This window comes from Eulemur rufifrons, chromosome 12, assembly GCF_041146395.1.
Source record: "Eulemur rufifrons isolate Redbay chromosome 12, OSU_ERuf_1, whole genome shotgun sequence".
NCBI classification, from domain to species: Eukaryota; Metazoa; Chordata; class Mammalia; order Primates; family Lemuridae; genus Eulemur; species Eulemur rufifrons.
This window is the reverse complement of record NC_090994.1, coordinates 13,791,745-13,818,133: the sequence shown is the minus strand read 5'-3', so window position 1 is coordinate 13,818,133 and position 26,389 is coordinate 13,791,745. Positions and strand designations below refer to the sequence as shown.

At 33.5% G+C, this 26,389-nt stretch overlaps 1 protein-coding gene across 3 annotated transcripts in view; it reads right to left on the bottom strand.

Annotated features, from left to right (window-relative positions):
• SGCZ (sarcoglycan zeta) overlaps nt 1–26,389 on the bottom strand; it is a 230,758-nt gene that overhangs the window by 191,436 nt on the left and 12,933 nt on the right. The window lies entirely within an intron of this gene.

The following is a 26,389-nucleotide window of genomic DNA, read 5'->3' as shown; positions in this document are numbered from 1 at the left end:
TTTCTCCCTTGGTTTTCTTTCATAGTATGTGAGACACTTGTGAGGATACATTGAATAGGGTTTTCACTTTAATAGAAACTTACATCTAAAAGATGACCAGTGATATAACTTTTATGTCTTTTCTCATCTCTTTCTGGACACAAACCAACACCTTCTATTCCATGCCAGTGGGCACAGGAACACAAGCTATTTTTAAAATATTTTATATTTTGATTAGAACAATTGCCCCTTTAAGAAAAACCTCACAACACAACTACTCTTTGCTTAATTATTAATAAAACACCCATGGCCTAGTGTGTTATCTCTAAGACTTCATTTTCTCAGCCTTGAAGAGCCCTAAGTGGACAGTAAAGATGCAAACTCCCCACTTCAGTTCTTGCCAGTACCAGATTCTGAGGACTCAGATAAATTTAGCCTCACAGAGAAAAAAAAAAAAAAAGAACTCCATGACATTTCATAGCCACTTCCTTTAACTTCAAAGCCAGGGGTGTAATGTCTTTAAATCTGTCTGACTCTGACTCTTCTGCTTCTCTCTTTTACTTATAAGGATACTTATAATTACATTGAGTGTACCTGTAAAATTGAGAATAACCTCCCCATCTAAAAGTCATCTCACTAGCAGTCTCAATTATATCTGCAACCTCAATTCCCCTTTGCCATATTAACTAACATATTCACAGTTGCTGGGGAAGTGGCTATCATAGGAAACCATTAGTCTGCATGTACTATAACACCTCTTGAATAACTTAAAAATTTACCACTCATTGATTGCATACATACAAATTAAATATTGAGGCACACCATGTAAATCTATTTTAGCTTTTATCTTTTGTAATTTACAAACTAGAAAAATTAATCATATGAACAATCTATATCATTTTAAACTTGACTGCTTCTAGTACTCTACAAAATGAGAGTCATGATTTATTTCTCCATATTTTTTCATTTTTATCAAACACATAATAGCATGTATCAGACTTTTCTAGAAGAAAGCAGCTCTGATGTTGGATAACAGTGATATCTGACTTTGCTAACTGTTGTCTGACTTTGCTGATTTAGTTGTAAAGCAGAATTTCTTTTCCATAAATTCAGTGCTCTAAATACAACTCCTAAGTTCTGACCAAAATATATTTAAAATATATTACAGGATAAGGCATTTCTATCAAAAGATATTATATTATCAAATCTATCATAAAATAAATAACTTTGAATATTGAAAAACATGTGCCTACAAGTGAAAAATAAGAATATAATCAATAATCATTTGATATGATTAGATTTTGTGCCACCTTTTGCTTAAGAGTAACTAGAAATTGAGAAAATCAATTACTCTGATAAAAGGGTAACAAATTCTTTCACTTGTCATGTGGTTTACTTATTTACCTTCAACACAACTGAAGGAGATCTTTTAGAATTATTTGCTAGTAAATCATTAAAAATTATTTTTCATGATGGATCCTTGTAATTCTTGTGCTGTATCTCAGAAGGATTTCAAACAATTTGGTGACAACAGTATAAGAAATTTTATTTCATTTTATTTATCCTTTAGACTAAGATTTTACTGAGCTTCCATCCATAAAACATGCAGGCACACACACACAGTAGTTATGTGTTGATCTGAATTTATCAAAATACATTTCCTATATGAGGGCTGTCCGGAAAGTATCCAGCCATGTAACTGTTCTTGCTATATTAATAATGGCTGGGTACTTTCTGAACAGCCCTCATATATGTACTCACAGATGGAAATTACAAAAATATTACTTCCATTCCATTTCTTTTTTGCATTATGTTATACCCTAGGGAAATGACTAGTGGAATAATTTCAAATAAACAGCATGCAACTCAGATATTGTAATCGCCTTGTTTTAAAAAAAAAAATTACATTACAGCACATATATTTTATATGTCCTGCAACCATAAACATGGCAAATGTATGTGAAAAGGTCACCTTTCTATAGGGAAAATAGTCCTTCTCGCCACCTCTCCTGTCTTATAAGTGTCGGCTCTAGGTTGAGGCCTGTGGTCATGTGCCATTCTTTCTCTAATAAAAGTGAAATTCTAGGCCATTGATATATGTATCCAAGGCAACTAATTTTTTCAGCACTAACTGTCTTATATAAGTTTGTTCTGCAGTATTTTTGCCTCAAAGGTTTCCAATGCTTTCTTGTAAGTTCTAACATTTATAGAAAAACTATTTTTAAATATTTAGCACTTTTAGAAAGTTTCAATAGTAGAAAGGATATCAAATACATCATATTTCCAGGATAGGACACCATACATACTGATATGTATCTTGGTTCCTAATGTAACAATGTATTAGGTCATTAAACATGAAATGTCTGATTTCAAATAAAAAGTTCAGTTTATATCTCAAACAAGAAATGGTACAATTAACCAAAGTATATGCCTAAACTATTGACACAGTTTTCCCATCTTAATGGTACCCTGCTTATGTCAACAGTGAAGAAGCCTGAAGAGCAAGTGGTGATGAAATTGTAAAAACCATTTTCTACAGCATTTTGAGAATTGAATATGTTTCTTTGCAAGACATGGTCCAAAGCCTGGAAGAAGTGGTAGTCAGTTGGTGCAAGGTCTGGTGAATACAGCGGGTGACAGTTTCCAAGTCTAGCTTCTGTAGTTTGAGCAGCATTGTTTTTTTGCGACGTGGTCTTGCAAGAGGATTGGACTGTATCTTTTGATCAATCTTGGCTGCTTAATTGTAAACATTATCATTTCGTTCAATTGGTTGCAACAGACAAATGCCGTAGTTGACTGACCAGGTTTCATGAAGCTACAGTGGATAATACCAGTGCTGGACCACCAAACAGACACCATTAGCTTTTTTTAATGAATATTTATAGTTTTAGATTGTTTCAACACTTCATCTTTATCCAACCATTGTGCTGAACACTTGAGATTGTCAAAAAGAACCTATTTTCCATTCCACATCACAATAAAGTGTAGAAATGGTTTGCCTTTATGTCATGAAAGCAAAGAAAGGAAAGCTTCCAGACAATTTCTCTTCTGATGCTCATTTAATTCATGCGGTAGCTTCTTAACCTTGCCCATTTGATTCAAATGGTCCAATATTGTTGGAATAATAATGTCAAACCTTGCTTCTAATTCATGATTAGTTTGAGATGAATTTGCTTCCACTACAGCTTTCAGCTCATGTTATGCACCTTGGTCTCAGGTCACCCACATGTCTTATTTTTGAGATTAAAATCACCAGAATGGAACTTCTCAAATCATTGATGAATGGTGCATTTATCAACCACATCCTTCCTAAACATTTGCTGATATTTCAAGCTGTCTGTGCTGCATTGTTTCCATACTGGAACTCATATTTGAAAATAACACACATTTGTGACTTTTCCATAGTTTCACAAAAATTGCTCTAAAAACATTTTTGAAAGATAATCACAAGCCAAAATGTGCATTTGAAAGAATGAGGATATAGCTTCACAATAAAAACAAAGTATCTAAGTGAAATGTCAGAGATAACAACTGTCAAACCTAGTACTTAAGGAAACTGGACATCCATACTTAATAACCTAATACCATTAACAAATATTCAATTAATCTGTAAATATATCCATATATTAAAATATCTTATTCCTTTGTGAATATATGTAATTAGCCATGTTAATGCACTTAGTTTATTTCTAGTTATTTATAATATAAACCATTATGCAATAATTATCCCTATAAAAATCTGTGTCTATTTGTAAGTTTATGTGTTAAAAAATGTGTGTGTCTTTAAGGTATGTGTTGTGTTTTACAATACTGATGGATGTTCATTGAAATTCAAGGTGAATGCTTTGATTTACACTTCCAATAATGGTATCTGAGTGAGCCAACTTCCCAGCACCTTTGCCAACAGCATTTATTATTTAAATTTTTTTTTTCTTTTTCAATTAGATAAGTGCTTTCCTTAGATTTACTTTAAAGACGAATGATTTTGAGAACATTCTAATATGTTATTACATCATCTGTTCCTTTTCAATCTGCTCCTATGATCCAATAACTTAGGAAGAAATAGTTCTTTTTGTTTAATAATAATATATGAAATTCTCCCTCTCATGGATTATTGCTTCAAATAGTGTGAACTGATTTAAAAATGGCATCTGGCCATATAATCATGATGAAACTTCTTTTCTTCTCCCACAAAATTACCTATGATGGCAAATAGGTGGAAATTCAAAACAAAATTTAAAACTTGTTAATTTAATAACAGCATCAGAGAGGAAGTTCCTCCAACTACAGGACCAATAAAATGGATTTTTAAAAATATACATTGTTTTCTCTAGGTCCATCTTTCTTAATTACATGACTCATTTTCTTTTCCACAAACACATGGACCACTGCAGAGATTTTTAAGGAGACTTTCTTCTAGGTGTAAGAGTATATAAGGGCATATGGTTTCATGCCTTACATTTAAGTTTTTTATTCATCGTGAATTAATTTTAGTATATAGCAAGAGACAGGAGTCCTGTTTCATTCTTCTGCATGTGGCTATCCAATATTTCCAGCACCATTTACTGAATAGGGTGTCCTTTCCCCATTGTATGTTGTTGTCTGCTCTGTCAAAGATCTGCTGGCCATAGCCATGTGGTTTTATTTCTGGTTTCTCTATTCTGTTCTATTGGTCTATGTCTCTATTTGTATACCAGTACCATCATGCTGTTTTAGATACTATAACCTTGTAGTATAATTTAAAGTCAGGTAATCTTATGCCTCTAGATTTTTTTCTTTTTGCTTAGGATTGTTTGTTTAACCAGGGTCTTTTTTGGTTCCAAATAAAGTTTAGGATTATTTTTTCCAGGTCTCTGAAATAAGAGATGGGTATTTTGATAGGCATTATGTTGAACGTTCAAATCACCTTGGCCAGTGCCTGGGTGCATCACAGGATGTAGGCCAGCACCTGGATGGGTCGTGGGTCCTCGGGAGGCACCTGAACAGGTTGAAGGTATTGGCTGAGGCCTGGACAGGTTGTAGGGCTGCAGGTGGTGGCGGGGTGGTTCATTGGCCACAGCTGCTGGGCCACCTGTGGTTTGCGGAGGTGGGGAGATGTGCAGCACCCCATCAAGGAGAAGAAGATTTATTTTTTTTTTCTCGACTCTACAAATTTTCACAAAACCTAATAATTAAATGCTATTCGAAATCTTGGTAAAATTTTTGAAAAGTTTGTAAAACATTTTGACATATGCCTTTTTTAGGGGGTACTGACTATATTTTCAATTTTGACCATAATTAATAATATAATCATGTTTTTAACTCTTCATGATATAATTTTTGATAGTCATATTTTCTTAGAAAAGTTATATTTTCCTTTAGATTTTGAAATAATTGGATAAACTATCTGTAATATTCTAATAAAGTTTGATCTCTTTTTTGCTTCTAATTTTATACTATTTTTCATAAAGGTGTGTGTTTCTTACCAGAATTGTCTTTATGTACAATTTTCTAAGGTTTACTTATTGTTTAAACTTTATTGCTCAATTCTACTGCTTGTGTATTTTTTAATATATGTTTTGTTGTAAGTTATATGTTAAGAATTTATAAATCTGAGAAAATAACTTTTATAAGGCAATAAGGTTAACCATATTAAAAATGCACAGCATACAGACTGCAATCATAAATGGTAATAGAATTCTTTAATCTCTCTCTAAAATGTATTATATTCTGGAAAAGTTTAAATTTTATAACACTTAATAAAGAAAATTTTAATAAAAAATTATCTATTGCTAAAAGCTTGCTATTGATGCTTCCCAAATATTACTGTTGTGTTTCAAAAAATAAGAACTGCAAATATAACAATATTACTTGCATGTACCTCCATTTATATACGTTTCTGTACTTGGTTATCTGGTCACAACAAAGAAAAAAACCTATTAACCAACATATTAAAAAGGCAAATTTATCCCAAATTAATGGACCTTTGCAAGGAAAGAATATTTTCCTTAGCTAATTCCACATGTTACAAATATCAATCACTGTTGAATTACAATCAACTCTGAGAGAAGTAGCAGGTTGTAGCAATGAGCCAGGCAGGCATAGGAGGTAAATCAACATAACATACTATAGAAATTCTGTACATTCAGTCACGGGGCATTGTTTTACATAAAAGAAAAATAGGGTACAGAGTATTTTACTAGTCTCTGACTACTAGTACCCTAATAGAAACATGGCAAAATTTGAGAAGGTTCAAGTAAAGTCTTTAGTCAACAAAAAACTGCAAAGCATCATTATTAACCCATTATTATTAGCCCTAACCCTCATAAATACGTAACTGAAATATTTTCTGGACGGTATTTTTTCTGTCCATACTCAAAAACGTGTTGTGATACCTGACAGAAATGTTGGTGAAAGCACACAATGAGATAATACTTCTTATGATGTTAAACTTAATTAACCTGTAAAATTTGCCACCTGTAAAATTGAGCAACCTTAATTTCTCACGCCTGAAGTTAATACAGGTGGTCCCCAGGTTACAGACAATTTACGTTCCTGGAAACAATTTATATGTAATTCAGATCCCTGATGAACAGCACAATATGGTAATAACAACAATAACAATACTGTAATTGCTCATATTTGGTAATAATAATACAGTGTAATACTGTAATAATAATACCCTTGTACTGTAATAATAAGGTATAGAAACTACTGTGCTCTTTCTTTTAATTTAAACCAACAGAACATAAAAAACAAACTCAAACAAAAAGTTTAGATAGGAGATAAGAGAAATTTCAAAAAAGAATATTAAAGGTTAACGCCTAATGTTGCATCCACGCTAAGCTAATAGGAATGTAAGACTTATTTGGATCTTCTAACCAAATCAATAATAACCGTTCCATTTCAACAATTAATCCTCTATGCTGCTTAGCAATAATTGATACTTTCATTGGAGCACTGTCTTTCACATGTTCCTTTATTCTCACTTTATCCTTTATAATTGTCCCCACGATCGAACAACTGAGGCCAAATGCTTTCCCAGTGAATGATGGCATCTGGCCTTTCTCAGAACTCTTAATTATTTCTACTTTCATTTCCATTGTAATCACCTTTCTCTTTGTTGCAGGCTCACCTGAACTTTCAGTGGACTTTTGCTTTGGAGGCATGGTCGTAAGGGTAAACACAGGCTCACGAAATTGAATTAAAAAGTTAAGACAAAAGTGATGCTGTGCATGAGAAACTTTATAAACAACAAGACTAGCCGCCAGCATAAAGATACCATGTCAAGGAACTGTTTACACCATAAAGGTTTGTGTACATGCACAGAAGAAACTAGTTCTTGAATTATTAATTTAATTATTTGATTATAAATTATCCTTTTGGAGAGCCTTGGGACTCCACTCAAAAGTACAGAACGCCATTAAGTAGGTTCATCTGTAACTTGAGGATTGCCTGTATTAAGTAAGTGTACAATATTTTGCAGAAATATTATCAGAAATCTTAAAATTTTTACATAACCTTGATACTTGATGTGTTATCCCTCTTCTCTATTTCTAGATCTGTCAATATTTCTTTCACTACTGATCTGGCAATAGCCAGAATTGTTTCTTTTTTGAGTTAAAGTGTCTCAAAGATCAGAATTTTATATTAAAGAAATTGATAAACCCAGAATTGTATGAAGAGCCCAATTACATAGCAAATTATAAACATATATTTTTAAAATATCATTTATGCCAACATTACCTTTGAATTACAGTGTTTGCAAACTTAAAGCAAACATCGTATACTCCTTTGGATGTATTTATTTCCATACAATTGATAAGAAAGTATTTTCTTTTGAGCAAAAGATGAATCTCTATTTTTCAAGTTAGTTCATGCATTTCTTGATTTCTTGTAATCTTTTTGGTACCCAGGGAATATGTTAGTAAAGCTATTGACTGTTTCTAGTAGTTTCATTGTTCTGAGGGTGTGAAATACATATCACATCAATTCCTAGTCTGTAAACTTATTTCTTCTCCAGAGGTTTCTGTCTTCTCTATTTATACTAAAATAGGAGAATTCATCTATGGCAGATTCACACCACATACACAAAACTGAGCTTCTAGCAACTTCTACGTTGTGATTATCTTTGCCTTAAAAGATGTTTGGTGGCTGAGGAACCTTAACAAAGAAGATTGTTAACTAATTATTTACTGGGCACAATCACAGTCAATTGCTCACTAGCACTAATGAGTATTTTTGAATACTGTTACTTTTAAAAATTCTGAGGCATTCTGCCATTGCCTTCGTAATGTAAAATGACCAATACCCTCACACCAGCATGTGCATAAATTTCACATTAGACATGAAGTTAAGAAAATTCTTGGCATACTGTTTGAAGGTAGCCAGTTCTTTTATTCAAACAATATGCAACCTTAGATTAGAAAAGAGAGTATTATTATGAAGCAGGGTTTGGTAAATATGAAATTATCAATAGATATTATGAAGCACATATTTTCCATACTGTATAATCTCTGTAGTGAGTAGTGAGTTATAAACTCTGTAGTGAGTTCAACTTCAGTAACCCTTAATAATGCCTTCTTATTATCTTTATGCTGCTGGGAATGGCAGCTACAAGTTACACATGATTATTTAAGCTTAAATTTTACTAAATTATAATGAAATAAATTTTTTTTCAAAATTCAGTTACTTCATCACACTGGTAATATATCAAGTATTCAAGAAGCAGAGCCCCAAATTAGAGCATTTCCTTCATGTCAGGAAGTCCTGTTGGATAGCACATATCCATAGCAATTCTCAGGCTTTCATACTGCTAATGTGATCATTATTGAGTTTCTTTATACATACTCTATAAATTATTAAAATAGAAAAAATAAGGAGGGTACCATGCAAAAATATACTTAGAGCAGGAACATTTGCTAGGATATTGATTACACATATGAACTTACATATTTCTAAAATAAGTAATAGTATGGAGGAGAGGTGACTCCCACTCATCTCTTAAATTGATACATTTCCTCATCTCAGCAAACTAAATTCAAATGTAGACCTTACTTTGTACAAATAATATTTCTGTTCAGAGTCCTCTATGTTGTATGTTTTCATACAGAACAAAAACATAAAAAAATAGATTGGTAGCAAATTGTTCAATATTTACCGAAGAAGCCATTATAAATACAGAACATTCTCAAGTTTGGGAAGAAGTTAGTATAAATTTTTTGACAATGGATTTGTAAATGAATTACATCATCTGGGATAGAAGAAAGCAGACAATGAATAAATAGACAGGACAGGACTTCAGTAACAATGTCATGTTAAGATTATGTTAATACTGGTATGCATGTTAACTCCACTTCAAGTAACTCTTTCTCTTAGTCTGGAATCTCAAAAAGATTAAAATAGGCAGTGTGGAATAGAGCAACACAAACCAAATCAATGCCATAAAAACTCTGACTTTGTCACATCTAGCTTGGTGAAATTGAATAAGATGGTTAGCTATTCTGGGCCTTAGTTTTGTCCTATTTAAAATAAGCTCGCTTATTTAAAATAAACTTGTCAGATTGATCCCCCAAACTCCTGCCCCAATATAACCAAATTACAGACTAAATGTCCATTAATCACTTATATTAGAAGACAGTTATTTGCAATGAGAAGAAGGTAAAGAATTCTTCCACTCTGCTCTGGCCCAAATTATGTTTTGGTGCCCCCTCCGTGCTCCCAGGTAATAGCCACTGGATTAATTGTGCCCTGTCTTGTGTACTAATACAACAACATCAACAACCAACCAACCAACCAAACAAAAAAAAAAAACAAACAGAAAAACTCTAAAATTTTGAGATTTGTGGAACAGCCATTAGTTTTTCACTTTTGGAGGGGATCTTAGGTATTATCTGCCCCAATATTCTAATTTTACAGATGAATAAACTGAGACCTAAGAAACCAGAGCCATTGGAATAAAAAATGGCTTGTGATCCTAACTGAATTATTTGTCATCAACATATTTTATTGCTTTATATTGATGTATGAACCTACATCACACATCCATTTTTATGAGCGTTAATATTTAGTTTTATAAAGATATATTAAAATTAAGCGCAGCACACGTGTAGTCCAGCATATATGTCCACTTCAAATTTAAAATGTGTAAAGTCATAACTAGTTGCATTATTTGGATTGAATTATTTGAGGTTTAGTTTTCTTTTCTTTTATTATCCTACAGCCATATGCTGAAGGGCAAGTAAGACACACCTGGGAAAGCCCATGCCTAACTCATTCCAGCATAACTGCTTGCCTCTTTCTACTTATGTACCCTGTATTCCTGCTGACTGCAATTTTACTAATACTCTGACCTCATAAAGACTGGCAGGGGCTGGCATACGTGAGCAGCATGAAATAAAATGTGCCATATTGTTTAGCATCTGTTCCTAACTCCCCATGAAGTTTTCTTTGCAAACAGCACAGGGCTGTCAGCTTCAATCAGCTTGGTAGTGAACTCCACTAAGATGCATTAGCCTTCATTTAGGATCGCTCTTTCCATTATTATAACTACATAAAAAGCACTTGGGTGTACAATGGAGAGGTTTAATGTTAATATACCCATATTACCAAAAGAGAAATTCCCTAGCTTTTGCCCTAATATTTCTGTTTTGTTAGATCTGAATGTTAAATATGTGTCCCAGGACAAATAGCACAATTTTAGCAACTATTATGTGTCTATCTTTCTCCTTGAAATACATCACTGGAGGCTTTGATAAACTCTTTTGACTTTAGCTCCTCAAGCATTCCCTTAATCTCATCTTCATTGCAAACAATAATAAAATTTAAATATGTTAGTTTTCCTTTATAGAAACACATTTCTCAAATATGTAATGCACTTTGAAATTAGATCTATTTAGGTTTCTTATCAGGAATGGTAATTAAAGAAAAACCATTTCATACATTAGGAATATATAAGTACTGCATAATAGGCAATGATTGGCATTAAGCTTTTAACACACAAACAAATTTAAATATTTAAACATCCTTAATCTGCCAAATGCTCAATCTGAAAGACACTAAATAAATACACGTTTCCCAATATACAAAAATGTTAATTTGTATATCATGGTATTACAGATAATCATTTGAATTCTCATAAAAATTACATGCTTATTCTTAAGAGGCCTAAGAACAAAATAATACTGAAGATTAAAGGAAAAATATTTTATTAACCTAAAATAGAGTAATGCCTTTTCATCTCCTAATCAGTCTCAAAATATGAGTAATTTAATATGAATTATTTGTTTATAACTTATGACTTGCTCACAGATCATACATCAAATAATTGATAACACTATTACTGATAATTTCAAGTTTAATTTATGTTCTTTTTTGTCAAGAAGAACCTTATCTGTCTGACCATGTTGTTTGTGAATAGTTTCGGATAAACTGACCAAATATTTTCTCAGAATTTCAGCTTTCACATTCACATTTCAGAGCATTCCTGAATGTCTGGCATTTAATTTAAGAGCTATCATTTAAATGTGTAAAATACAAAAGTGTGCTTATAACTTCTTTGAAAGTACAATGAAGTTGGCATACAACTGTAGTACTGAATGGTTCACTACTGAATATTTTAATAAAAAAATGAGTCATCAAAGAGTAGTTCAATGACTTGAGACTCTAAAGGTTAAAATATTTTTTATCAAGAATGAGTTTAGGCCGGGCGCGGTGGCTCACGCCTGTAATCCTAGCACTCTGGGAGGCCGAGGCGAGGTCAGGAGTTCGAGACCAGCCTGAGCAAGAGCGAGACCCCGTCTCTACTAAAAATAGAAAGAAATTATCTGGCCAACTAAAATATATAGAGAAAAAATTAGCCGGGCATGGTGGCGCATGCCTGTAGTCCCAGCTACTCGGGAGGCTGAGGCAGTAGGATTGCTTAAGCCCAGGAGTCTGAGGTTGCTGTGAGCTAGGCTGACGCCACGGCACTCACTCTAGCCAGGGCAACAAAGCGACACTCTGTCTCAAAAAAAAAAAAAAAAGAATGAGTTTAAATAGCTCTTGGAGTAGTAACAACATTATCAGGACAATTCACTCACAGGGACAAATTTATTCCTTGACCACAAAAGGTGAGGTTGTACTACCCGTGAATACATAGAGACTTGAGATTTCAAAGTCCTTGGCAGTCTAGAGGTTGCCCAAAATACAAGAATCATGAAATAATGCTAATAGTTCTGGAGAAGATACAAAGGATAGGCATGAAGATATTGGGGAGGAATGTGACATATTAGGTAATATCGATCCTCCTCTTTTTCTTCCTACATCCCAATCCCAAATATTGTCTGCTTCCCTACTAGTTTATTTCCTTTCCTATTTACACCTTAACCACACTCCAAAATTCTAAGCACCATAATTTATGGTAGATTATAAATTTATTAATGTAATTAACATTATCATATGTAAAGAAGAAAAAGAGAAATCTTGCTTTAGGTTCCCTAAGAATTTACTGGGACCTATGAAACCAGCCTTACTTGACTAGAATATTGCCATTAAAAATTCCAGGTATAAAACTTAAAATAAAGCTAATATTGTCAAATAAATGAACAAATATAGAAGTAATTATTTTAATGGTTTCATAATATAAAATTGTTTTCCTCTAGCAATCAGTACATGTTACAAGTCTTTTAAGATAGTTAAACTTAAAGAACATACTGAAAATACCATGGAAATACCTGAATGGCATTTTATAAAGATCCTGGAGACCCAGGTATGCCTGTGTGATCAAAGTTAAGCACTAAAAATCACAAAGGTTCCAAATCATGGAGAAGAAATTTATTTGTACCCCAGAATTTGGAAAAAAGAATATCATTGTAGAAGTATATTTACTTTTAAGCAACAGAAGGTAGTCAGAGTAAACTTTCAAGCTGCAAAAGGAAAATAAAAATCTTAGGACCCTCAAACATTCATTACACCAAGAGGGTAAACTGAGCCTGAGAACTGAGTCACATAAGCATTAACATCGTCTCCTCGATGAAGTACACAGGTCCTCATTTAATAAATGAAGGGGCTTAGAAAATGATGAACAGGGTTTTTTGGTGGACAGGGTATGGGAAGTTTATTCATATTCTTTAGAAGAATAAAACATCCTCCAGAAAATTCTTTGCCTCTTCATTTCTGGTTAAGGAAGCATCAATACAATCTACATCAATAAGAAGAATAACAGGAGTGCATAAAGCTTAAATAATTAGTTTTTCAGCAAGATTATTTTACATACTCTCTATGATAAAATATTCATAATGTATATTAGTTACACATGTCTACAAATATCCACATAGATATTTTAAAGGTAGAGTATTTGTGTTGCCATCAGAAACTTATATTCTACACAAATTCTACTTCTAAATATATATATTATTTTATTTATACATATATAAAATAATATGTGACTTCAGAGAGAAGTAAAAGGATTTCAGAAAATGTTAATAAACAATGTAAGAACAAGGTTCTATTTTTCTTCCTTTTTTTTCTAGAATTATATAATATTGGAGACACTTTTTTTTCATTTGGATGAAAGGGTAGATAGCAATTTACTGACCCTGAATTCTTTCATTGCAATGAAGTCTTTTGATAGATGAATCCTGATGTTTGCTCCCTTGTGCATTTGCCTCCAGCTACTTAATGAGACTGGTCTTATTATCACCCCAATTACATTAAAGGAAACTAAGATTCAGGGAGGTTTAGCATTGTGTCAAATATCTTAGAAATGTCAAGGCCAGTTAATGAACTCAGAGCATCAGACTCCAAGGCCTGTGCTCTTAGCCAGTTAGCCACATAGAAATTTCTAAGCCTTCAAGATTTACAAGTTACCATATTAAACATATTAAGTTATCCGAAAAAAGATAGGTCAATTAGAGGGCATTGTGCCCTGCTATGGAGACACAGAGAAAAGAAAACCAAATGCAAACTTTGGTATTATTAATCCAAACACCACATGGGAAAGCATTAGCCTTGGTCAGTGAATGTTTCAGGTAATTTCATCCTGATAATCTTAAATAGTGAATTCATTTTACTCTGTATCTAGTTCTGTTTCTATGGTCTTCATATAACTTTTTAAGTACGATTTGGCTTCCCAAATATATTTGCCTATTGGGAGAAAACAACACTAGACATTGAATCTTTTGGTACCTAAGATAGATACATTTTTCATCTATTAATAACTTTGCATTCTGAGTTTAAGCATCAGAGTCAAAAGTCAGTGAATGTGAGTTTAACATCAAGTAATGATTTATCCTACGTGTGATAATAAAATCAGATTTCTGAGCTTTCAAGGCTGACAGCTATAGCCTGGACTCCGGTAAATTCACAAAATAACAAATACTATTTTGTGAGATCACTGCGGAGGAATCCAATCATCCAATATATATATTTTTTACCCCAGGCAGGTGTACCACAAACACATAAACACACACTATAACATCAATCTTAAAAATATAAAAGTAGTTGGTTTTTTTCCTTATATGTCATCTATAATAGTAATCTACCTGGTACATCAATATCTGGGCTTCCAATCAATGCTATAATGAAATGTATGTTTGCGGGCAATGTTATGAGCAAGTAACAAAAGCCTACACTTCTGCTACTAATTATTTAAATTATCTTGATACTAAAATATATAATAATCTGTCACATTTTGCTGGAAAAAATCAGATTTGTTGATTGAAAAGTGACTTAAATAATAATGTCCTTGATAAAAGTCTACACAATTTGTCAACAAGATATACACGAAAGCAATTATAATAATTTCATTATTATTAACCAGCAGCTGACAAGTGCTCCTGAGTATTACTCTGGGTTCATTTTTGAGAGAGAAGTTATTAATCAGTGAGCATTATGTTTAGGATCAGGACAGTTGATTTTCTTATGAAAAGTAAAAAGAAACCTCTGAATTCATGTTGAAAAAGATGCATATAAATTACCTTAAGGAACAGCAATATTTAGCAAAATTATGTTAATTTTAGGACATTTTTGCAAATCTATTTTCTAATTCCATTCATTTCTAGGATAAAAAAATTATAAAGTTTGTTATAATGATAAAAGTTATGTATATAAATTGCCTATAGTTAAACATAGTAATTACTAATCACCTTCCTACTCTCTTGTTTATTTGTTTGTTTTTTGGATTTTTTTGGACCCCTCACTAACATTTCCCATGTTGAGAAATACTGATTATGTGGCAACCTATTTATTACATGAGTTGTGCATCAAATTTTAACCACTTGCATATTAGAAGTTTCTTTGATTGACTCTTCTGTGGCTTATGATAGATGTAAAATCTATAAGGTTGGTAATATTTCTTTAAATATAAGGAAAATATTGAAATTTCAGTTTATGGAAAAGAACATAACTAAAGACTAGAATCTGTAAAGTAAAACACTGTAAAAAATTTCCAAATACTTAATTTGAAACTCTACATGTTTTCCACCAAGAATTCTAAAGGAATAGCTTTACCTTCCTACCTACAAGTAACCCTCAAGGAGATATTAATGCCAAATCCATCAACATTGAATTGTTCTGAGAGACTAATGGCCAAACAGAAGTACCCATGGCTACTAATATTTTCTATATAAATGTATATGGAGACATGCTGATACTCTTTCTATGCATCCAAAGAGTCTTAGTATATTTTTTTAATAATGAATCAGAAAAATGCACCAGTATCTTTTTGTCATAGGAAAGCAGCCACAGACCATTCAAATTAATAAAATTTTCCAACTCATTTGATCCATTAGGCAGTCAAAACCTCATATGCCAATTTGCAAACTAATATCTTACTTGTTTATTACATATAAATTATGTTATTGTTGTGTTATGTGAACAACTATCACAAAGCTCTAGATTTTCTTTGGTTTTTGTTTGTTGATTTTAGTTTTTGAATTTCAGAGCCAGCTGTTCCTCTACACTTACATTCAGCACAACGTATGCAATGTGGGGATTACAGTGTGTAAGCTGGAAAAAGTGAAAAGGAGCACAGCAGAGTTTGGAGAAGTGGCCCATCCTTTTGTTTTCTAAAAAAATATCCCTTCACAATAAATACTTTTTGAAATATAGATCAAGGATAGTTTATATAAATACATATTTTCAAATGCAAATTTAAAACTTATATTAAATATTAATAAATATTAAGAAGATTACAAGGAATAAAAACAATGGATAAATGGCAAATGGACCATATAAGGGGTGTGTGTCTCTTTGTGTGAGGGCGAGAAAGAGAGAGAGAGAGACTGAGAGAGAGTGTGGAAGGGTGGATGGAGATGTTTTATTGAAACAGCAGAACATTAAAGATTAAAAGAGCAGAACATTATAGAATAAAGAAAAAGAATGTGAAAATATACCCTCGTCTGGGTCTAGTTCAAATATTCTTGATACAGGACAAAAGAAACACAATAACTAATTAAGATTTTCAAATTTAACTTACCTGCATGTCATTTCAAAACCATTTTTTAAAACAGTATGAAAGAATAAAATAAGTAGACATGAAAACGTAGATATGAAAACATATGCTTGTTTTCTGTACTTTCCATAGCTGATTTAAACTTCTTCATGAGTCCCAATTTCTACTAATGATATTAAGATGGAAGAGAGTGAAGAACTTAATCTTTTCAATAAAAATTATTTTACGCTTCCAGTTTAGACCGGCTCAAACGAAATGACAATTTTCAGCTGAGTCATATTTCAACTTTATATCTAGTGGTGTCTGGGCTGGAGGGGAGCTCAAGTGGCCATATGAAATTTGGGATGGGGCTTGTCATGCACATGCTGATCTTTTTCTTATCTTTTAGATCCTTTCTGACACACCATGATTACGGTCATTATCCTGCCCGGTTTCTAGATGCCCTATGGGCATCAGATATCATAGTTCCCACTCAGTGACTTGGGTGAGTTGTGATTGTGACACAAGCTAAGCAATGTGATTGCTCCAAACACAGCCTATCATGGTTCTCACAGATATTCTGAGTCTCCAGAATTATTCATTATCCACTTCCTAGTTAAAGATGTCTATTCTGCAAGTTCTGCAACAGAAATATCTCATCTAGGAACACAGAAGTTCAATGGGAGACCTATTAACTCTCATCACAACTAATAACCATTCTCTCGGGAGCATATAGGTACTCCTGCATTTCTTCAATTTCACATCGTTGTTAAGAGGGCCTTCGGCAGTTTCCATCCTTATACATATCTGCCTAAACGTGCAAACCACATTTCCACTCTGTTTTGGCAACTGAGGACAATGTGGGGGCTCTCTGCAAAGCACTCTGCTCCCCAAAATCCAAATAAGAGGTGGGAAAAACATCACTTGTTTTCAGCTATTTCTTCAATCTAGATGGGATTTAAATCGTCTATCCTCATTCCTCCCCCAGAGAAGTTTAAGAACCCTCGTGTGTGACTCCCTCTATGTTTCTTTCACTCGAGCCCTTCTCCCAGAACTCGTGAAAGTCTCTTTACTTTCTCGACTTCCTGTCGGAGACTTGCTATTCTTTTCTCTTTTGCCTTATTATTGATAAAACAAGTTAACAAGGAATAATGCACAGCAGTCATTTCAATAAATGAGAAAGAAAACATGCTGATATAAACTTGATCATGTTCAACTGTGTCACTGAATATGCCTGCTCATATATGGTTCCTACAGAGAAATTACTAAAACAAGAAAAAAAATGTTCGTGAATTCTACCCAGCTGTTAATAGTTTCTATGGAGAATGCATAACATGGGAGGCTGAGTTCTATTTCCTTGTAAGGAGGAAGGAGCACGTAAAAATGAACAGATAAAAACAGAAAGAGATCTCTATTTACAAGTACAACTGTTCTGGTTTGGTTTTTCCATCACAAATATCTTTTTTTTTTAATAAGTGAGCAAAAACTTTATTTTCTAGAGACTATACCAACTTAAACACAATTTGGGAACTCTGACAGTCCATTTTCTATAATCTAGTTGCCTTTTTTTCTTTAAAAATATGGAAAAATAATCTGCACAAGTGCCTACAGTCCATCTACCTTCCCATCTATCCCACAGAGCATCTGTAAAATTCAATCTGCTCCCGCTTTTCTGCACCCAAAGGTTAAAGGTCCTTCAAGTCTAACTTCAGATTCTACTTCAACAGAGACCGGAGACCCCATTTCCACAGGCTATTCCCAGTGCCAGAAGTGCTATCTCATGGTGCAGTCCCTGCCTTTGGTCCCCAGCTCTTTCTCTCGACCTTCAGATTTCTGTCACAGCGGAAATCCAACCCGGGCTATCCGAGTTCCTGCGGCCTAACGGACTGCACCTGGCAAAGGCCCGCGCTCACAGGCACACTGACCCAGTTCAAACCCCAAAACCAAACCATCCACCTCAACTCTCCTCTAACGTGAGAATGTGTGTGGGGAGGGGCAAAAGGGGGTGACAAGTAAAAATAAAGAGAATCTACAGCCTGTCCGCCGCTCGCCACACCAAACACCACACACTCGACGTACTGAAGGCGAGAAAGGCCCTGGCATCCGCTATGGAGATAACAAGGTCGGGAAGGGTCCTGTACCTCGCGTGAAGCCACAAGACCACACCTACCTGACTACAGACGCTTCTCTGGACCACCCCTCCTCGTCAACGGTCGTCTACATCGCCTACTAGCTCCCTGTGGCCCACGGTGTCCCTGAGGCCGACGGTGAAAAACCGCCCTCACTCCCGGAACAGCACAATGCGCCTGCGCAGTCTCCTGACGCAGAGGAGGAGCTGTCAGTGCGCATGCTCCACCCTTGATTTCCGCTTCGTCCCCTCGCAAATATCTTGAAGTTCGTCATAAATCTGATTGCTGTACTCTCCATTTTAAATGATTTGATATAATTTGTATCTTTGTCCCCTCCAAATTTCATGTTGAAATTTGATCTTCAATGTTGGAGGTGGGGCCTGGTGGGAGATGTTTGGGTCATGACAGTGGGATGGCTCATAAAGAGCTTGGTGCTGTCCTCCACAACTCCATGTAATGTGATGAGTGAGTTTTTGCTCTGTTAGTTACTGGGGGGAATCTGATTGTCAAAAAGATCCTCACACCTCCTCCCCTCTATCTTTTCTTCCCCTTCTCACCATGTGATGCTGGCTCCCCTTCACCTTCCGTCATGAGTGGGAGCTCCCTGAAGCCCTCCCCAGATGCGGATGCTGGTGCCATGCTTCTTGTACAGCCTGCAGACCTGTGAGTTAAATAAACCTCTTTTATTTATAAATTACTCAGCCTCAGATGTCGCTTTATAGCAATGCAAAACAGACTAGAACATGGTTAAAGATGGATATCACTAAAGGAAGTTAGGCCCACGTAATTTTTTTCACTGCGAATGACCATAATTTTAAAAATGTGTGTATAGATGTTCAATCTTGTACATATTTATTATAATAGTTACAGTCATTGAAATAGATCAGGTTGTCCTCCATCTTATATTTATATTTGCTATTTTTCCTTATTTAAAGCATATGTCTGTGTGATTTCGATGTTGAGTTGAGGTAATTTTGAAAACAGATTGATTATGTACAATATTATGTCAGGCTATTTTTAAATTACTGAGAATAGAAATATAAATAACACATGGGCCTTGCCCTCAGGAACTCCATAATCAAGTTGGAGTGAATAAACAGGTACTTTCAACATGATGGTGGAAATGGAACAAGGCTGGATCAGCCCAGATGCCATGGGAACACCAAACAAAGGCACTTAACCCAATCTGTGGCCCTTATATTGGGTTTGTACAGAGAAATTACTAACACAAGAAAAAGTGTTTGTAAACTCTAAATAACTGTTATAGTTTCTATGGAGAAGGTGTCAGAGCAGAGGCTACAAGGATGATTCTGAGTTTTCCCCTTAAGTATAACACAGAATGGCCTTCTAGGTAGAGGGAATTATAAAAGCAAACACATCTACCAGCAGCTGTTCATTACTGGAGCATAAAATCTTGGATATTGAGCGATACAAGTGAGGCAGAAAAGTTAGGCAGGAATTAGGTTATAAAAGATGTTGCATGCTGTGCTAAGAAGCCACCTGGACTTTATAAGGCAATAGGGAATCTTAGAAAGACCAAGTATGCCTTTTAAATGGTTCACTCTAATTACAGTAGGAAAGATAGATTTGAAGTGGATCAATTAGGAAGTTATTTGAAGTATGTGATTTTTAATTTGATGTTTTAACCTGGCTGGGCCAAAGTATTCCAAATATTTGGTCAAAAACTGTTCTGGAAGTTGCTGTGAAGGTATTTTTTAGATAAGATCACCATTTAAATCAGTAGACTCTGAATTAAGCAGATCGTCCTCCATAATATGGGTGGACTTCATTTAATCAGTTAAAAAACCTAAAAGAAAAAAGACTAACTTCCCCTAAGCAAGATGAGACTTGACAGCAGACTGCTTTAGAACCTGAACTGCAGCATCATCTCTTCCCTGGATCTCCAGTCAGATGGCCTACCCTGAAGATTTTGGACTTCTCAGCTTCTATAACATAATCATGTGAGCCAATTCCTTAAAATACCTGTGTGTATATACACCTTATTGGTTCCATTTACCCAGAAAACCTTGATTAATAAAAAGTGCTATAGAAGAGACAGTGTAAATGTCCTTAATGAAATAAGGGAACTCAGGGGTCAGGGAAGGCTAGGGAGAGAAGGTGGCAATTCTTATTTCAGGTAATTTCCAGGAAAGAGGATTCTGGAGGCAGATCAGTGGGACTTTCCAGAAGCTGCTACTTTATAGACCAGTGTAGAACTCAGGGTGTCAGATAGTGGTCCTTTCTTTCTTTGTTTTGATTTTAAAATAGGGTCCACTCATTGATAAGATCACTTGGGAAGAACATGTAAAATGAGAAGAGAAAAGGGTAGGTACAAAACTTTGAGACAAAATTTAAGAAGACTGATTTTATTTTGAAAATTAAAAAAAATCAAAAGGTATTGGAAGTGTAGAAAAATGAGAACACCACAGTCACTGTGATCACTGTGTGTAAATAAACAGACCAACCAAATGAGAACAAATGAAGACTATATAATTATTCAGTGTTTACTATAAAAAGGAATCACTGGGCTTTATCAGAAGTTCATAGCCAAGCAGAGGAGTGGGAAGTCTTAATAGTGAAAAATAGTGAAAAAAAAGACTTCAGTATGTTCTCATTTCAGGTTGCTGACATGGGGAAGCCAGAGGTGGGTTAACTAGAAGTGAGGCATTTTCGGTGATTTGTTTGAGCTTTTCCCTGTTTCGTCCAGAGTTGGAAGTTGGGGGAAAAAAAAATAGGGAAGCTGGCGGTCATTGGCAAGATCCTGACTATTCTGGGCCAATTCATTGCAACAGAGGTTGTGGGTCAGAATTTTATTGCCATAGATGGTCTGCGTATTGTCCATTTGTATATTTAGTCTCTCAACTGGTGAATTCTAACTAGTTTTAAACAACAATTCAGAGGCTAAAATTATTTCTCAATTTCAGATCCTATACAATCTTAATCTAGATATATCATGAAATGTATTTTAATTTTAAAAACTATTTTTCTCCTTATAGAACATTGAACCTTTACTAAACTGGATATTTAGGGCTGGCAAGGCAAAATATTTAAAGTTATCACCTAGATGCACAATAAAAATAAGCAAATAATCTTAGATCTGTTCAGTAAATGACAAACAAGAACGATAGGTCTGAGTTCAAATTCTGCTTCCACTACTTACTATAATAGCTGTGTCCCTTTGGGCAAGTTAATTTAACTTCTAAGTTGGGATAATAATAGCAACTCTTTCACTGATATTTTAGGAGAAATCAGTTAACATTTGAACAACCTCGTTAGCTATAATTATGATTTATAACTGTCATAATCTTGCATTTTATTATTTAATTTTGTTACCTCTGTAACTACAATGAAGTAATTCCCTCATTATAGTTATTCACCAAGTTAGACTGTACTGGGTGCTTGTCGAATAAAAATATGTGGTCCTAACCATCTATTATACTATATGGATATATATAAACAGAGTAACTAAAGTTACCATTGAAAAAATAAAAAAAATGCCTTCTGTAGAGCTAAAATCATTTGTTAATACATACTGCTTTTTTGAATAGATATTCAACAAAATTGTCTCTATGTTTACTTGGCAAACAGGATTCTATTTATCTCTAATGGCAACTGTCCATTTATATTCGGTCTTCAAATGTTCTATTAGGTATAAATAGGTAATTACTTTTAAATCAGATCTAAGTAAATATTTTTACACTAATTATTTTCCATAGTACATATCACTATGACAATTTTGATATTTCCATTACTGATTCTATGAAAAGATTAAAACAAGACCACATTTTCTATTATGCTTTAAGCTGAAAAGTCTATATCCTTCAGCAATTGGGATTTCAAAAACCTGAATTTTTATTCTTTAGGTAGTATATGCTGTGCTTTTTAAAGAAAGTTTAAAACTATGATTCAAGAACACAAATTTAAGAAGTGGATTATTATAAATAGAATTAATTTTTTTGCTTAATCCCTGAGATAGAAATAATAAATTCTGAGTCAGGTATCTCAGCAAATTTCCCAGAATATTTCTGTCAGAAATATGATTGGTCTCATATTGAAATACTGCATAGCACCAATTAATAAATAAAGCTATAAATTCAGTGCACAAAGAAAAAAAGATAATTCATATTTGATTTTCAAGATACTATATTTTCAAATTTAATTTAATGAACTCTAGAAATATATTAGTGTCATTTTTATCATCATGTTACTGATCATTAATGCATAACTACATTTTTTCCACTTATTTTGCAGATTTTAGAAAATACAGCTCATAAATAAGTTCAATGTTGTTTTTCCAAAGAAAATTTTAAAACTAGTTCAATGCAATCACTGTTTTATATTCAGGAAATCTCAGATTGTGGTAGTTGATTATTAATATTTAATACCAAAATGTTCCCTTTATATAATATTTTTTCAGTTCATTTTAGGTTTAGGAATTTTCCCACAGTGTTCTTCAATGGATTTATTTCTGCTATAGTGTAAAATGTATTGAATTAATGAATCAATGGATACAAATGTAATAAAGTGAAGGTGACTTCTTTCAATAAAAATAGAATTCTATGAAGTCAGAAGCCACAGAAAATAAGCACCTTTGCAATTAACCATTAACCATAAATTCAAAAAAACAATTGATACTTCCCATCCCTATGTTTCTAATTTAAGGGAGATGTTTTACATTCACAACTTACCTGACCCAATTGTATTAAGATACTAAGCTTTATCTGAGAAGTAATTTCTATTTAGGTTCTGATCTACATAGAAAAAGTCAGTGGAACTGAAGACAGATTTACGGCACATAGAGCTTTAAAAATGCACATTATAAGCTGTTCTTCCCCCTACTCCCTGCCAGGTACAAACACAGGCCAATTAGTTCCTGTATTTTATTTGAGATACCAAACAGCAACAAAAGTTCAGGAGAGGGCCTGATTGCTTAAGCTGTTATATTCTGCTTGGAGTTTTAGAATATAGATTCAAGTCACTATTTGGAATATAGTAGGGTTACTTTGAAGATTTAATTTCCTAATTCACTAAAATGAGAGGTTTATTTTTTTCCCGTCGCTTATGTATGTATTTGTTTATGTATGTGAGTGTGTTTGTGTGTACACATTACTTGGGTACTATCAAGGGGCTGCCAGGATTGTATGGAATTCAAGGATAGATGATCTGCAATTATAATACCAAAATACCATCAGTACTCACATGAACATTCTAAAAATTAATGCCTTCTAAGATCATCTCCAATACTCTGAAGAGGTGATAACAAGGAGTTTTGGATATAGGTTTTAGACTGATAATTTCTATATTTGTTTATAAATAACTTTTTTATAAAACAAAAGTTTTATAAAATGAAGTTTATGGACAAACATATATGAAACAAAATATTAAGGCAAAATGCTTTGATGCAACTGTTAGAATCTCACTGAATTATATGACATTTTTGAGAATGTAGACCTATATAAATGATCAGAAACCTCAAAGTTTGTTTGATAGGTAATACAGTTGACTGTAAATCAGAGTGTTAGTTGCTTCTGATGGAGAGTTGCTATGATAGCAGTCCATCGCACCCCAGGACAAGAACAGCAAAGAATATATCTGGATATTTGCTATAGGAAATAAAAAAGAAAAGGAGAGCTAATCTGAGTCACAAATTAATTTCTTTCATTAGCCATAAAATTTTCAAAATTATGGCTATATTAGTATAGGATTTATCATATCTCGAAGTAGAGCCTTATGTTTGTAGACTTACAACACAAAGATTTAAAGTGAAAGAGAAGAATTTTGGGGCATCATTCAATGACAATAACTATAATTCTAATTTTTTCATAACCACTTGTTTCAGGTAACATATCAATCAATATCTAAACTGTCAATAGCTCACTAAACAAATACTTAGAATACACCTTTTTTAAGGAATAGATAAACAGCTACTTATACTCTACATATTCTCCAAGGAATAATACAAATAGTTGCATTGAATTGCCTTGAACAACATTCATGCATGTGGATAATTCATTGGTCATAATTTAGTGAACAAATGAAAATAACATATTTATTATTTTCTGTAGATGTGATTGAGCAAGTCATTCTATATTTGATGTTCTCAAAAGAGAAAACCAGAGTTGTCTTAAGTGTAGAAATTTGATTTTGGTTGATTTTCATATTGGTGAAACTTTGCAAGGCATCAGCAGTTTTTGAGTTTTTGTCTGCCTCCAATTTTGATATTTCTACATTTGGAGTTACTTAAAAAGTGTCGGCCAAATGAATACAGAATTACTTAAGAACAAGGGGATTAGCAGTAGGAAACCCTATAGATCCTGTGGTAGTGACACTCAGGAAGGATTTTTATCCACACTTTTAATAAGATAGTCTACAGCGATTTATTTTAAGAAGGGATAACATCCAAATAAAGGTCAATGAATAATCTGTTATCTTTCACTAATTTTACTTAAAATAATACATATTTGGAAATTATTTCAGTATAATAGCACATTGTATTGCACTTGCTACTTTAAAGGTGATCTTTAGGAAAAATTGAATGTATATCCTTTTATCAGTTCTTCATGTAAATATAGATTTAATCCCAAGTAGAAATCTTTACTGGCTAGAATATATCAGAAAAACAAATGAAGGAGGTAGTACATATAATGGTTATAGTAGAACTATATGTTTTGCTATTTTATGAGACTTTTAAGTTTATTTTGTGGTGAAAGATATCCAAAACAAAATTATCAAGTCAATTTAAATGAATGAAGTTACCAACTGAAAAAGTAATGTCCTGCCTTAAAATATGCATATTTAGTCATGTGCCATATAAAACTACTTCAGTTAACGATAGTCTACATATATACGACAGTGGTCCCGTAAGAGCTGAAAAATTCCTATTGTCTAGTGACATCATAGGTGTCATAACATTGTGGCACAATATATTACTCACGTGTTTGTGGTGACACTGATGTGAACAAATCTGTGCTGCCAGTCATATAAAAGTACTATACATAATACTTGAAAATGAGAATAAATGACTATGACACTGGCTCATGTATTTACTATACTATAATTTTTGGTATTATTTTGGAGTGTAATCCTTCTACTCCTTGAAAAAAAAAAAAAGGTAATGTAAAACAGGCTCGGGCAGGTCCTTCAGGAGGTATTCCAGAAGAAGGCATTGTTTTCATAAGAGATAACAGCTCCATGTTATTGCCTCTGAAGACCTTCTAGTGGAACAAGATGTGAAGGTGGAAGACAGGGATACTAATGATGCTAACCTTATGTAGGCCTAGGCTAATGTGTGTGTTTGTGTCTTATTTTCTAACAAAAAAGTTTAATAAGTAAAAAATTAAATAAATAAAATAAAAACATAATAGAAAAAGCTTATAGATAAGAACACAATATACAGCTGTACCGTGTTTTTGTGTTTAAGTGTTACTACAAAAGAGGTAAAAGGTTAAAAAATTTAAAAGTTTAAAAAGTAAAAACAGTTACAGTAAGCTAAGGTAATTTATTATTGAAGAAAGAAAAAATAATAAATTTAGTGTAGCCTAAGTGTACAGTGTTTATAAAGTCTACAGTAGTGTACAGTAATGTCCTAGGCCTTCAGATTCACTCAACACTCAGTCACTGACTCACCCAAAGTAACTTCCAGTCCTGTAAGCTCCATTCATGTTACATGTCCTGTACAGGTAGGCCATTTTTTATCTTTTATACTACATTTTTACTGTAACTTTTCTATAATTAGATGCATTTAGTTATGCAAATACCATTGTGTTATAACTGCCTACAGTATTAAGTACAGTAACATGTTGTACAGGCTTGTAGCCTAGGAGCATTAGGCTATACCTTGTAGCCTAGGTAAGTAATGGGCTATACCATCAAGGTGTATGTAAATACACTC